Here is a 14075-nt window from a genome sequence, read left to right as displayed (position 1 = left end):
GAGGACCCTCCACGTGGCCATACAGAGGTCCCTGCTGTCTTCACTGCTCACGAGTGTTGCATTTTTGAGGAGACAGTGACTCATTTTTACAACCTGTGTCTACAGAGCCAATTTAGCAAATTAATTTTTCTTGTAATAAGTATTCAAAATTTATTAGCTGTTGTCACTGGCGATTTTCCCCTTGTTCTTTGGTTCCACCTTTCAAGACCGGAGGAAAAAGACTGTTTCAGTTCCAGTCCATTTCCCCACCTACCCCTTGTAACATCTCAGAGTGAACTGTCCGTCCTGACCTTGGATGACCAGGTTCGCGTCTGTCCCTCCCAGTCGGAGTGGTTGGAAGTCCTGGCAGGAAGTATGTGGGAAGAAAAATGGGAGGGGGACTTCATTTGCAGCACATCACCACGTCTTCTGAGTCAGTTACTGTCCAGTAACGTCCCTTCCCCTCACCGCGACGGGGACACGTTTGGGTTTCATTTAAAAAACTCTAATCTGTCACGGTCACCTGTCCTGCTGCAATTTAAGGCTTCGGCGGTTTGTGGTAGATAACAGTTGTTACACTTCCTGCGGGCGAGAGGTGACTGATGGTCTGTTACAGTAACGATCACAAAACACAAAAGGAAAAGGCAGGTCTGTGTAGACAGGGGGAGGCCGAGTCAGGCCCCGGTGCCCGGGCGTCCGCGGCCTCCCCCAGAGCTCCGCGTTGGGCCTTTCAGTTTCCCGCATCTTTTCTGACCTTCCCAGAACCAGGCTGGGGCGAAGGGGAGCTGTCCCAGGCAGCAGCCCACCCTGGGCCAGGACCGGTGGCCGAAGTACTTGTGATGGGTACTTCAGGTCACCTGTGTCCTCCCCAGACCCCTGGACAACAGATCGTGCAGGCCTGGAGGAGGGGTGCTTGGCTGGTTTCGGTCCCTGTCGACCACAGCGTGTTGACAGTGACCAGTGGAGCCCACCCCGTCTGAAGACTGTGGATGTGTCGGGAGCCACTGAACTGCTGTTGCGTCTGAGGTCAGAATCCTGGGCTGGAGTCATGGGTCCACCACTTGCTGGCTGGTCGACCACTATTCTCCCAAGCCTCAGTTTTTGCATCTGTAAACCGGAGCTCTTAATAGCACCTCCCTCACAGAGTTGCCGTGAGGCTAGAATAACGTGTCCTTTCCTGGCAGCACTCAGTTAGGGTTATTGTCATTAGGATCATCTTCATCGTTTCTATTCTAAAGAAACCCCGTTGAACGAATGAAGGGCAGAGGAGCCGGGAGGCTGGGCGGAGCTGTAGGCGACTCCCCAGAGCAGCCATCAGGATGGACGGGTGGCTGAAGTCCTCAGGGATGTGCCCACGCCCAGCGTCCCTCGGGGCGTGCCTTCTCCAGATGTGCCCACGCCAGGCCGCCCTCGGGGTGTGCCTTCTCCAGATGTGCCCACACTCAGCTGCCCTCAGGGCGTGCCTTCCCAGATGTGCCCACGCCCAGCGTCCCTCGGGGCGTGCCTTCCAGATGTGCCCACGCCCACCGTCAGAGTCTCTGCAGTGTCGCGCACCTGCTGGAGCTGTTTTCTTGGGCTGCAGTGGAATGGCACCAGCTCTCTGCCAGGCACTGTGGCACCACGTGCTGACCCCACTTCCTGGGTGTGGGTGGAGGTTTCCAGAAGCCCTGTTGCTCTGAGAGGAAGGAGCACGTTCACTTTGGGGCGACTGGGCCAGCAGGCGGTGGGGCGGATCTGCACCCAGGTGACCTGGCTCCAAAGCCCCGCCTTTCTGGCTCCTCCCACCGCAGGCTTCCTGGGGAGCAGTAGGCTGAAGCCTGGGGGATCTCTGCAACCCCTAAGCCAAGGACTGCGGGTCCAGAGTAGGTGAGGCGTGGCGCTGTGGTGACCACACGCCAGCAGGGGGAGCTAGGAGCCTCCTGGTGGCCCAGGCTGGTGCAGGCCTTGAGGTGTAGAGGGGGTGGTGGCCCTCGGCTTCTCTCACGGGTTCAGTGGACAAGGCAGCCTGGGGCGGTGGCAAGAAGCAGACTTCGAACTCGGGAGAACCTGTGTTCGTGCCTTGGTGTGATTGGCCGTGTGCCCTGGGATATGTCCTTTTCTATTTCTGTGCCTCGGTTATCTCCATCTGATAAATGGGGGTGATGAGACGCAAGTCGGTGGAGAAAGGGCCTGTGACCTGCCTAGTGCCTCACCCGATCAGCAGGCGAGCATCCTGCCGGGATGTGCGGAGTATTGCGAGGGAGCCGGGGCCTAGGGCGCCCTCCCCACCTCTAGCTCCGACTGTCTGAGGGACCGTGGAGTCCTCTCTGCTGTCTGGGCCTCTGTTTTCCTAGGCTACGGTGAGAGGGTCGGGCCGGGTCCTCTGAGGGCCCAGCCCCGGGAAGGGCGGCATCAGCGGTGGAGGAGCCGGGCGTCCGGGCCGGGTGGAGGGAGGCCCGTGGCTCCGTGGCCTCAGGCAGCTGCCCACCCTGAGCTTCAGTGAGCCCCTCTGCGCGTGAGCGTGGCCCCCTGCAGGCCGGACGCCAGGTGACCTGGCTGAGATTGCCAGCGGGCAGCCTGGGCACAGGGTGTCCTCGGGACTGGTCGCAGCAGGACAGTGTTCCGGGCTGTGGGCCGTGGGAGGGGAGGGTGGTCATGGGCCTGTGCCGCGCTGTGGGGTCCGCGAATGTTTCTTGCAAGAGCCCGTGGGTCCTTGAGGCCTGTGGGCTCTGGGCTGTCACAACTCTCCACCTGTCCCCTAGTCGCCTGGAAGCAGCCTAGACTGTCCACAAAGAGCAGGCTCTTCTCTTGCAGCATCGCTCACAAAGCGGGCGGCCGACGGCCTCCTGCGTCAGCTCCCTGAGTCCCGGCTGGACACGGTCCCGGGCCAGGTGCATGGGTCTGCCCCGGGCGCGCGTCTTACTGCGACTTCCAGAAACCAAGCACTTCTACACTCGTGATCGAATTTTCACAAATATGCCATTTTAGAGAAGAATCAGCTGGGGTACTGGTTGAAGACTGCAGCCCCAGATGGAGGGGAAGGAAGGGATGGGCTTGTCACTGTCGGATCCTGCCTCCAGTTCCTCCCGCGACCCTGAGGTGCCCCCTCCTGCCTGGACGCTTGCTCTGGGTCGGGCTTGGGGGGAGAGTGAGCCGCCCTGCCTGCCGACCTCTCTCTGTGCTGATGGGGAAGCGCCCGGTCAGATCAGCTTTATGGCTCCTAGTTCCCGTGATGCTGCTCGGAGGAAAACGAGACATCACTGTAGAGGGAAAGACCCTTTAATTAAATTACCGGGAAATTAGGAGGATTGAGTGATTGAAAGCAGAGGGGGATGCGGAGGCCGGGCCGCTCTCTGTGGATTAATGAAGAAGCCGCTGGGCTCCCTGCTCCCTGCTCCCCACGACGGGGACCTTGGACACCGGAGGCCTGGCCCCAGGAACATCGAGCAGAGCAGACCCGTGGTGAGGGTTCTCAGCTCCACAGCGGCCACGCCGCTCGGCCGCCCCTCCTCCCGCTCCGAGGGCCCTCCTGTGAGGGTCCTGCCGACACTGATGGATGTTTGCAGAAGGGCCCGTCTTAATTAAGTTGGATGATCTTTCTGGAGCTTGCAAAAGCAATTAACGTTTTCTGCCTCAGCCAGAGGTGGGGGTTCGGTTGGTTCAGCTGCCCCTCCTGCTGAGGCTGAGAAATGTCCTGAAATAAAGGCTCTGTTGCTCACCCCCGGCTCCCTTGGTGTGACCCCCAGCCCGCCGCTGATCCGCCCACCCCCGGCTCCCTCGGTGTGACCCCCAGCCCACCGCTGATCCGTCCACCCCCGGCTCCCTCGGTGTGACCCCCAGCCCACCACTGATCTGTCCACTTCCAGCTCCCTCGGTGTGACCCCCAGCCCGCCGCTGATCTGTCCACTTCCAGCTCCCTCGGTGTGATCCCCAGCCCACCGCTGATCCGCCCACCCCCGGCTCCCTCGGTGTGACCCCCAGCCCACCGCTGATCCGCCCACCCCCGGCTCCCTCGGTGTGACCCCCAGCCCGCCGCTGATCCGCCCACCCCCGGCTCCCTCGGTGTGACCCCCAGCCCACCGCTGATCCGCCCACCCCCGGCTCCCTCGGTATGACCCCCAGCCCGCCGCTGATCCGCCCACCCCCGGCTCCCTCGGTGTCACCCCCAGCCCGCCGCTGATCTGTCTACTTCCAGCTCCCATCACAGTGAAGCGAGAACTTTGACAAAGCCTTTGGGACTCTGTTAGAACAAGGATGTGCTCCTCATGGCCGTGCACCCTCCTCTCCTCCAAGTCCTTCCTCCTCAGGACACCTTCCTGAGTGTTCCCAGCAGGACATCCTGTCCACGTCTGGGCCAGCACAGCCTCGCATGGAGCACGTGCTGCTGTCCCCTCTGGAGGAGACACAGCTTCCCCAGGATGTGGTGGCCTCCCTGCACCCAAGCACTGGCTGTGACAACACCGAGTGATAAACAAGGGGCTTCCAAGGGCTGTGGGGCACCAGTGAGGGAGCCCCACCCAGCTTCGAGGCTGAGCTCCTCGGACTGCCGGGCATTCTGAAGCCCAGTCCTCCCAGCTGTCCAGGCCTTAGCCAGAGGAAGGACGTGGCTTGTCCCAAGGCCCAGAGGCCAGTGGGGGCATGGCCTGGGGGACAAGACCCCTGCGGAAGACACAGGAAGGAGTCGGACAGGAGAGGTCGGGAAGGGAGAAGGGAAGGCGTGGGGGAGGGGAGCACATGAGCTCCGTGCCTGGGGGTGCAGTTGGCCTGCATGCTGGCCTCTCGCCGGGGTGGTGACCCGGGCCTCGTGAGTGGGGGCAGCCCTCAGACGCCACGTGGAGGGGCCCTGCCTGTGGCTCCCCTCCGAGGGCCGGCCCGGCTCATGGCTGAGGAGGGTGAGGGATGAGATGACACCGTCTGGGCCTGGCTCACGGCTGAGGAGGGTGAGGGATGGGACGACACCGTCTGGGCCTGGCTCACGGCTGAGGAGGGTGAGGGATGGGATGACGCCATCTGGGCCTGGCTCACGGCTGAGGAGGGTGAGGGATGGGACGACACCGTCTGGGCCCGGCCTCCATTCGCTGCGGCTGCGCTGAGGCTCCAGCCCCACTTGAGGGGCTTCCCTGGGCGCTGCAGCCACTGCACCAGTGTGGGGGGGGGGCCCGAGTCCCGTGTCCCCTCCTCCCCGTGGGGACTGCGTGGCCACCACCACGGTAATGTGTTGGGCCACTGTGAGGACTGACGCAGGGCAGGGATGGGAGAGCTGTCCTGAGACCCTTTGCAGCCGAGGACAAGGAAGGGCCTGCAATGGATGAGGACAGACTGCACCAGGACCTCGGTGGGGCAGGACGGGGACAGTCAGCCAGGGTCTCTTACAAGACTGGGACATCCCTGAGGCCAGTCACAGGTGGGACTCGCACCGATAGGCTGCTGCGGGGCAGGGGCCACGGGGACTGAGGCCTGCGTCCCGGACATCGAGGGGCAGCGTGAGGCAGGGGACAGTGGGAGGGAGGATAGGTCACCACACTGAGCCCGTCGGATCTGGGGAAGGAAAGGCCTGTCGGAGAACGTCAGCATCTGTCACGGGCTCGTCAGACGCCGCGCGATGTGGCAGCCAGGCGCGTCTGGTCCCAGGCGGGGAGAGGGCCGGCGGTCCCCAGAGGGCCTGTGACGGACGGGGAGCAGGTGCCCAGCTGGCTCCGGCCCCTTCACTTAGCTGCAGCGTGAACTGTCAATGGGTGGCGAGTGTGCACACACGCACGCTGGCTGTCACTCTGTCCTGTGATGGTAACAGTGCATTTGGTCAGGGTGCAGGCCACTGAGGTGACTGTCATTTTGCCGTAATATTTGCTGAAGACACGGGCACGTCCGCACTGGGCGCTCAGCCGCCCGTGGAGCCCTCTCCCCCCACCCCGCACCTCTTCTCCGTCTGCCCCTCGTTCCAGCCATTCTTCTAGCTGAAGGGAGCGTCCCGCCACCCCCCTCTCTGGTGTGCCTGTCCCCCTGTGCCCCAGCCGCTTCACCTGAGCCTGGGACGAGCCCCGCCCCCCCTCCCCCCCGGGCCAGGAACTGGGTTTATAGTTCCTGATGCGCCATCAGGGAAGTAGAACAGAGAAAGGCAGGAGGGTCACAAAATAACGAAGGACATACAAATAGGGGTGGGGGTGCCCACTGTTCTGGAGGCAAAAATCCCAGAAAGTCTCCAGCATTTACAGCTGCTTCTGACGGAAGCTGGGGGCCAGCAGTCCCCACGTGCCGGTTGCCTCTCTAGTAAAACCTCCCTCTGCGGGCGCGGACGCCCTCCAGACGGCAGGCAGCCGGGTACCGAGGCTGCTCGTCCCTTGGGCCCTGGGTCTTCGCACCCGCCGCTGCCTCCCCGGGGGCTCCATTGCCCCCTCTTCCTCCTAAAATCCCACCTGCCTCGGGGGTCTCTGTCGGACCCCGCCTGCTCCACGAGGTCTTCCTCGTTGCCCCAATGGGGTATGTTTTTTGGGGTTCCCAGAGCCACCATTCCATTTTCATTTCTTAAAAAAATATTTTTAAATTTATTTTTTAATTACAGTTGACATACTATTAGTTTCAAGTGTGTAAAATAGTGATTAGACTTTTATGTACCCTGTGCAATGATCCCCCGCATGAGCCGAGTACCCACCGGGCACCCTCCATAATCATCAATGTTATTGACGGTGTTCCCTCTGCTGCACTGTACCTCCCGTGACTGTCTTATAATCGGCAATTTGTGCTTCTTAATCTTGTCACCCAGCTCCCAACCCCACCCCACCTGGCGACCGTCAGTTTGTTCTCTATACTCTGAGCTTGTTTGTTTGTTTACTTTGTTTTTTAGATCCCACATATAAGTGGAATCACAGGGTATTTATCTTCCTTTGTCTGGCTTATTTCACTGAGCATTATACCCTCCAGGTCCATCCATGCTCTCACCAGCGGTGAGATTCCCTTCCACTGTAGGGCCAAGTACTATTGCACTGTACACCTGTGCCTTTCTTTCTTCTTCTTCTTTTTTTTTAATCCTCACCCGAGGACATTCTTCCATTTTTTGTTCAGATAGAGTGGGAGGGAGAGAGAGAGAGAAACATCGATGTGAAGGGACACATCGAGTGGCTGCCACCCGCACGACCAACCAGGGCTGGGGACAAACTGCAACCGAGGTACGTGCCCTTAGCGGGAACCAAACCCGGGTCTCTCTGGACCGCTGGCTGACTCTCTGACCGCTGAGCCAGACCGGCCGGGGCCACAGAGCATTTCTTCATCCACTCATCAAGTGAGGGGCACTCGGGTGCTGCCCCGTCTTGGCTTTGTAAGCAACGCTGCAGTGAACATAGGAATGCGTGCATCTTTGGTAACTAGTGTTGGGATTTCTCCGGGTAAACACCCAGAAGTGGAATTGCTGGGTCACAGTGGTTCTATGTTTAATGTTCGAGGAGCCTCCGTACTGTTTGCCACGTGGCGGCACCAGCTTCAGCCCCCCAGCAGTACACAGGGGTTCCTTTTCTCCTACCCAGCTTGTGGATGTGTTGGTGACTTTGAGCTTCACAGAGAAGGCATCCCGGGTCCTCAGAGCAGTGCCCGCCTCCGCTTCATGTCCCGGCTGGTAGAGTAGATGCCTGAAGAGACCAGGAGTGACACCCAAGGGCACGTGCTCCGGAAATGCCCCCAGGAGGACGGACCAGACTAGAGGTAGGTGCACAGCCGAGGGCCAGCGCCCTGGGGACGGGAGGGCTCCTCTGCCCACAGCTCATCATCCACCTCTGCTGTTTTCCTCGGCTCGAAGGACTCTGGTACTTATTCGGCCTCACTCAGTAAAGCGTCCCAGTTTTGTCCTTCTCGCCATCCACCTGCTCCCCCCAGGTCGGCGTGTAGTGCTTGAGGTCTCCACGACCTTGTGGAGACAGGGCAGGGGGTCTGCATGTGGCGAGGATGGCTGAGTTGAACCCCAGCCGCCTCTGCAGGCAGGTGGGTACCCCTGGGTTTGGCCAGAGGTGGCCGGTAGTCTTAATGTTCTCGGGGTCACCTATACCTCTCTGGATGTTCACATTTCCCTGTGGCCCCCTGACCTCACACCCCCAAAGGCCAGAGAGATAAGCTTCTGTTTCCCTCTTCCTCTCCAGGGGGAACAACTCTCTGTCCCTCTCTCCCGAGTGCAGAGCAAGAGGCCAGCATAGCCCATGACTGAGGCCGCAGGGGAGGGTGCAGGCTGCCCAGCCCTGGTCCCAGCCCAGCCTGACACTGCAGGGGAGCGAAGGGAGCGAGAGTCCTGGAGCTGGCCAGGCCTCCGTCCGTCCGTCCTGCTGGGCCCCTCGGCCAGGCCCCGTGCCAGCACCGTGCCTGTCTCTGCTCCTGTGTGACCCGGACAGGCGGGTGCGCGGGACTTCAGGGCCCTGAAGGTGCAGGGTGGTTGCCTGTGCGAAGGGCCGGGCCCCCGGTAGGAGCTGAGTCACCCGCCATAATTTTCTCTGGATTTCACTTCCTCAGCTAAAAGTGGGGAAGAATTGCCCTGAAAGATGACCGTGAAATTTAATTGGGATGATAAATTGAAATTGAAATCGTGATTTTGAAGAGATTATCTGCACTCCCATATTCTTTATAGCGTTATTCACGAGAGCTAAGATGTGGAAACAATGTAACATTGACAGGCAAATGGATAAAGAGGTCTCCCAGCCGGGTAGGTGTGGCTCAGCGAACTGAGCTTCGTCCCGGGGACTGAGAGGTCCCCTTTCAATTCCCCATCAGGGCACATGTCCAGGTTGTGGGCTCGTTCCCCAGGAGGGGGTGTGCAGGAGGCAGCCGATCGATGTATCTCTCTCACATTGATGTTTCTCTCTCTCCCTCTCTCTCTAAAAATATCAATAAAAATGTAATTTTAAAAAACAAAGAGGTCCCCAGCTAAGCTCGGACAGCAGATGATGGCCATGCCTGCCACACCCCACTCCTAGGGTGGCCTTCATGGTGGACCATGTTTGGGGCAGCTGTAGCCCAGGCAGTAGGCTACTTGGTGTCTCTCCTGGCTAGTCTGTGATCACATTCTCAGAAATTCAGCTCGTACCTGTCTACTTCCTGTCACCTCCCCACTCTGAGTAAGCTTCCCTTACCTCTCTCCTGGATGACCATAGCCCCTAACTGCTGTCCCTTCCCCTGAACTTGACCCCTCCCATCCAGTCTCCCAACAGTGCCCCAGGTCGTCTTACAGACGCACACGGGGCCATCTCAGTTCCTGCCAGCTTCCTGTGATGTTCACGACTGAATCGAACCTTCTTCCAGTGGGTCCCGCCCTGCTGCACCCCCTTTCTTCCATCTCATCTCTAATGCTCACTAGCCTCTAGCCACAGTCGCCTCCTTCCTGTTTCTGGAACTTTCCAAGCTCTTCCGTGCCTCTGGAATCCCCTCTGCCTGGAGTGCCCTCCCTCCTCCTCCTCTTCACAAGATGACTTCATTCCCAGGTGAGGGGTTGGGGGTTGGAAGATGGACGATTTGGCCCTAGCCAGTTTGGCTCAGTGGTTAGAGCATCGGCCTGCGGACCAGAGAGTCCCAGGTTCGGTTCCTGCTAAGGGCATGTACCTTGGTTGCAGTTTATTCCTGGCCCTGGTTGGGTCGTGCGGGTGGCAACAACTCGATGTGTCCCTTTCACTTCGATGTTTCTCTCTCTCTCTCTCTCTCTCTCTCTCTCTCTCTCTCCCTCCCTCCCTTCCTCCCTCCCTCCCTCCTACTCTATCTGAACAAAATATGGAAAAATGTCCTCGGGTGAGGATTAGAAAAAGAAAGGAAAAAAAAAGGAAGATGGACGATTTGTAACCTTGTGTTAATGCATTCTCAGAAACCTGGCCCACCCAGGTGCATTAAGTGCTTTATTTGCATGTGAAGGAGGGTTTGTTATCTTTTGGCTTCGAAGTCTCTTCCCATAAAAAGTGAGAGACAAAGCTATGGTGTATGGTCTGCAGAAATACCATCTCAAGGAAATAATGTACATAAATCCACTTGTAACCTGGGGGTACCAATCTGCAAATAAATGGAACTGCGTCCAAAGATCTGGAGCATTTGCTCCCTTGCAAAGCTCCCCCTCACTCTAAGCAGCATGTGCTTGTAGTTTCATTGTGTTGCACCTATCCCAGCAGGCCGAGAGATGGCACTCGGGGTCTGTGCTCACCCCGAAAGGCCTGCCCTGACCACCTGTTTGAATAGCCTCCCCCCAGGCTGGTTGACATCATCACATCAGCCAGTTTACTTTTGTCACAGCGTGGGTCCCACCTGATGTCCTCGCATCATTGACGCTGGTGAGCGACCTCCACCGGCCTGTGAGCTCCATGAGGGCAGGGACTTGGTGTGGGTCACCTCCGCATCCATCCACAGTCCCTGGCCCCATGCCTGGCACTGCGGTCCTTCAGTTGATGTTTGATGACGAGTGAGTGAGTCCCCTAGGGCCAAGCGAGGCACACAAGGCTGACGGCATGGCTTTCCCTGGATGAGGTTGGATGAGGGCGGGGGTGACACTGTGGGCACCTTGAAGGCCTCCTGGGCCATGTCTACTACCTGCCCAGAGCTGCACCCAGGGTGTTGTTACAGGATACCTGGAGGCTCTCCCACCGGAAGTCCCCAGCACACTAGCACTCTTCGTTTAAAAAAAGGAAGAAAAGGTATTTGTGTGCAAGGCCACTCGTCTTGTAGCACCTGCACATAAATCTCCTAATGGATGGTGCGCTGACGCCTTCCAGGAGCCAAAGTCAGTGTGTCTCCATACATCCAAGCTGGCCTCGGCGCTGGCACCGGCAAACGGAGGGCCTTTGCTTTTGCGTGGGGCCTGGCTGGTGCCTGGGTGGGGCAGGCAAGGTGGGAGGACTCCAGGAACCCCCGGGTGGGCCAGACCTGTCCCCCTTCTCGGTTCCTCACACCTACCTCCCAGACACCACCTTGGCTGGAGGGACCATGTGGCAAAGCCCCACCTCATCCTTCAGAGCCCAGCTCAGACGCTTCCTGCCCTTGAAACACTTCCTGGAGTGGCCCGTTCACTTCCTGTATCCATATGTATCCATGTGTATCCATATGTATCCATGTGTATCCATGTGTCTCCATATGTATCCATGTGTCTCCATATGTATCCATGTGTCTCCATATGTGTCCATGTGTCTCCATATGTATCCATGTGTATCCATGTGTCTCCATGTGTATCCATGTGTCTCCATATGTATCCATGTGTCTCCGTATGTGTCCATGTGTCTCCATATGTATCCATGTGTCTCCATGTGTCTCCATGTGTATCCATATGTATCCATATGTATCCATGTGTCTCCATATGTATCCATGTGTCTCCATATGTGTCCATGTGTCTCCATGTGTCTCTACTGATCTCTGTTCTGGGTCCAGCTCTTTTTAACATTAACTAGTTTAGTCACTGCAGTTCCCTCCCAGTCTTCTCATCCCTGCTCCCCGCTGCCTTAGCAGGGGAGGCTTTTTCCCTCCCCGGAAGTGGGGTGGGGTGAGAGGGTGGAGCCTGTGGCTTTCCCGGTCCACTGTCATCCGAGAGCAAACACCCTCCTTGAGAGCGGGCGGCATTGGCAGGCTGCGGAGAGTGTCCCTTCCTCTGGGACGACCTAAGGTCTCACCTAGGAGCAGTGGGATTGGAGCTAAACTGCGGGAGGTCAATAGGACGTCGGCAGGTCAAAGCGGGGAGAAAACTTCCGAAATGAGGCACATCAGGGACAGGAGACCAAGCCTCAGGTGGCGAGGACCGTCCTGCTGCGGGCAAACGGCGCTGACTCCGCGGAGCTGAGTGGCTCAGAGACTGAGGGACGAGGCTCTAAAGCCACGAGAGCCACTGTGCTTGCGGTGGTGTCTTAACTTGGATGTCATCATTGCCCCGTAGGGAGAAAAATTATGTTTAAATAGAATTTCTCCCCAAGAAAAGAGATTAAACCACGAGGAATACAGTTTCATCGAGCAGGGTTGAGCTTTGGGGAGCCACGGTGACTTGTAACCTCTAAGAGTTTTCACCTCCTGAGACCTGGGGCCCCGCCCTGTGAGGAGGGGGCGGGAGCTACAGGGCAGATCTGCTTGCAGGCTGCCCATCGGGCTGCCCATCAGAGTCCCAGGGAGTTCTCAGCACCTCTCTGACCTGGCCTCCCCGCAGACCATTTACACGAGAATCGAGAATCCTTGAGGGGCTGGGCCGGGATGACGAGGGTTTTAGGAAGGTCTGCAGGTGCCTGAACTGTGCAGCCAGGACTGGGAACTCGGGGCCGGAGCCAGGCTCAGGCACGAGAAGCCAGGCCCGGCCCCTCACGCCTCCCTCTCTGCTCCTGGTTCTCAGCCTCCTCCTCAGACGCCCCTTCTCGTGCCGGTCCCTGGAAACAGGACTCCAGCGACCACCTCCCAGGCCAAAGCCAGCCCAGTGCTTGTTTCTGTAAATCCAGGTTTATCGGAACAGACAGACATTTGGCGACGCGTTGTCTGTGGCTACACTGGGCGACAGCGCAGAGCCGAGTGGCTCCCACGAAGCAGACTGTTTCCTGTCCGACTCCTCGTGGGGAAGGCCGCTGCCCCCGCTTAAAGGGCCTGTGTTTTGCCCTGGCCGGTTTGGCTCAGCGGTAGAGCATCAGCCCATGGACCAATGAGTCCCGGGTTCGATTCCAGCCAAGGGCACATACCTAGGCTGCGGTTTGTCCCCCGCCCTGGTTGGGGTCGTGCGGGAGGCAACCAGTCCATGTGCCCCTCTCATGTTGATGTTTCTCTCTCTCTCTCTCCCTTTCTCTCCTTCTCTGTCTACCAGAAGATAAATGGAGACATATCCTTCGGTGAGGATAAAACAATATAAAAAATAAATAAAGTGCTTGTGTTTCCCAGGGCTAGAGCCCGTTTTATTTGCTCTCCTTGCGTTCTCTGGCAATAATCTCACCCATTCTGGGTCTCAGTTGCGATCTGGGTGTACAAGGCTCTCACACTCCTAGGCTGCAGGAGAGTGTTTGGGGACATAAACCAAGTATCCCCCAACCTCCATATTTTCTTCTTGTCTGTTCTCCCCCCCACCCCCCAGCAGCAGCACTCGCTGCCCCAGAGGGTGGATGACAGGAGAAGAGAAAGGACTTGCGGATTTCCAAAGCCTGGGCTTGGAATTAAGAGAGGGGACTTTGGCATTTTGCAAACCTGGGCCTAAGGGACCTGTGCGCCCCAAAGACCGGGCATGTGAGAACAGAGTAAGAGCAGGCTTTGCTCCTTCAGCAGGGCCAGGGCCCGAAGCATGATGCTCACACATATCAAGAACACCCCCTCCCCCCTCCCCACCCCCAGGCCAGGTCCCGGACCCAGAGGTCAGGGAGGCCCCTGGCAGGTGTGGAGAACCCAGGAGTGTGGAGCGGCTGTGTTACCCTCATTCACACCCTAAGATGGAGGCTACTGCCATCCAGGCCGCGTCCTTCCTGCAGATATGACTTCTCTGTGCCCTCGTTTAGCTCTGGGTCCCGGGAATTCCTGCGGGTGCTGGTGCCCTGCCCCGAGGCACTTCAACGAGCGTGGGGCCTGTGCCAGGCAGCGGGCTGTGCTGGCTTTTCCTGAAATCTGCAGCTGGGGTCTCCTGCTCCCTCTTGCTCGCCGCCCTGTGTTTGCAGCCCTTCCGCCAGATTGGATTCTGGAAGCTCAGCCCTTTCCTGCTTTTAGGACAACAGACTCACATGGTTATCAGGTCCTTCAGCAACCTGTCTGCTTTCATCCCTTCCTACCTCTGCAGCCTGACGTGACACCACCCTCCCTGCCGTTCTACGCGTCGGACACCCCGGACTTCTCACAGTCCTCCAGTGTGCCTGCTCCGCCCACCACAGGGCCTTTGCGTGTGCCGCTCCGTCTGCCTGCAGTGCTCGCTCGCTCCAAGTCAGCGCCTGCCGTGCTCGCGCCTGAGCGCAGCTGTTCTTCACAGACGCCCTCCCCGGCCTCACGCTCCAGGTGCACACGCTCGCTGGCTGCTTCCTTCCCCGCGCTGCTCAGAGACGCAGGTCCCTTCGTCTGCGATGGTCACTTTACGCGCCTCCCCGTTTGGTACAGATAGTGGCTCACTGAGCTAGCTCAGTTCCTTGAGTAAGTGCTCCACACACTTGTGGAAAGAAGGAAAGAAGGAGAGAAAG

General features: G+C 58.6%; 1 long non-coding RNA gene across 2 annotated transcripts; it reads left to right on the top strand.

Annotated features, from left to right (window-relative positions):
* Positions 1-627: 627 nt before the first annotated feature.
* LOC118631786 lies at positions 628-13809 on the top strand. Of its 2 annotated transcripts, none has more exons than XR_004959899.1 (3): positions 628-1005; positions 7476-7650; positions 13685-13809. It is a non-coding gene; the product is annotated as an uncharacterized LOC118631786 (long non-coding RNA). The 2 variants fall into 2 exon arrangements; XR_004959900.1 differs by lacking the exon at positions 13685-13809 and adding an exon at positions 8082-8173.
* Positions 13810-14075: the final 266 nt, after the last annotated feature.

This window comes from Molossus molossus, unplaced genomic scaffold (assembly GCF_014108415.1).
Source record: "Molossus molossus isolate mMolMol1 unplaced genomic scaffold, mMolMol1.p scaffold_m16_p_16, whole genome shotgun sequence".
Lineage (NCBI taxonomy): Eukaryota > Metazoa > Chordata > Mammalia > Chiroptera > Molossidae > Molossus > Molossus molossus.
The sequence above is the reverse complement of the archived record's forward strand: the minus strand, read 5'-3'. Positions and strand labels throughout refer to the sequence as shown.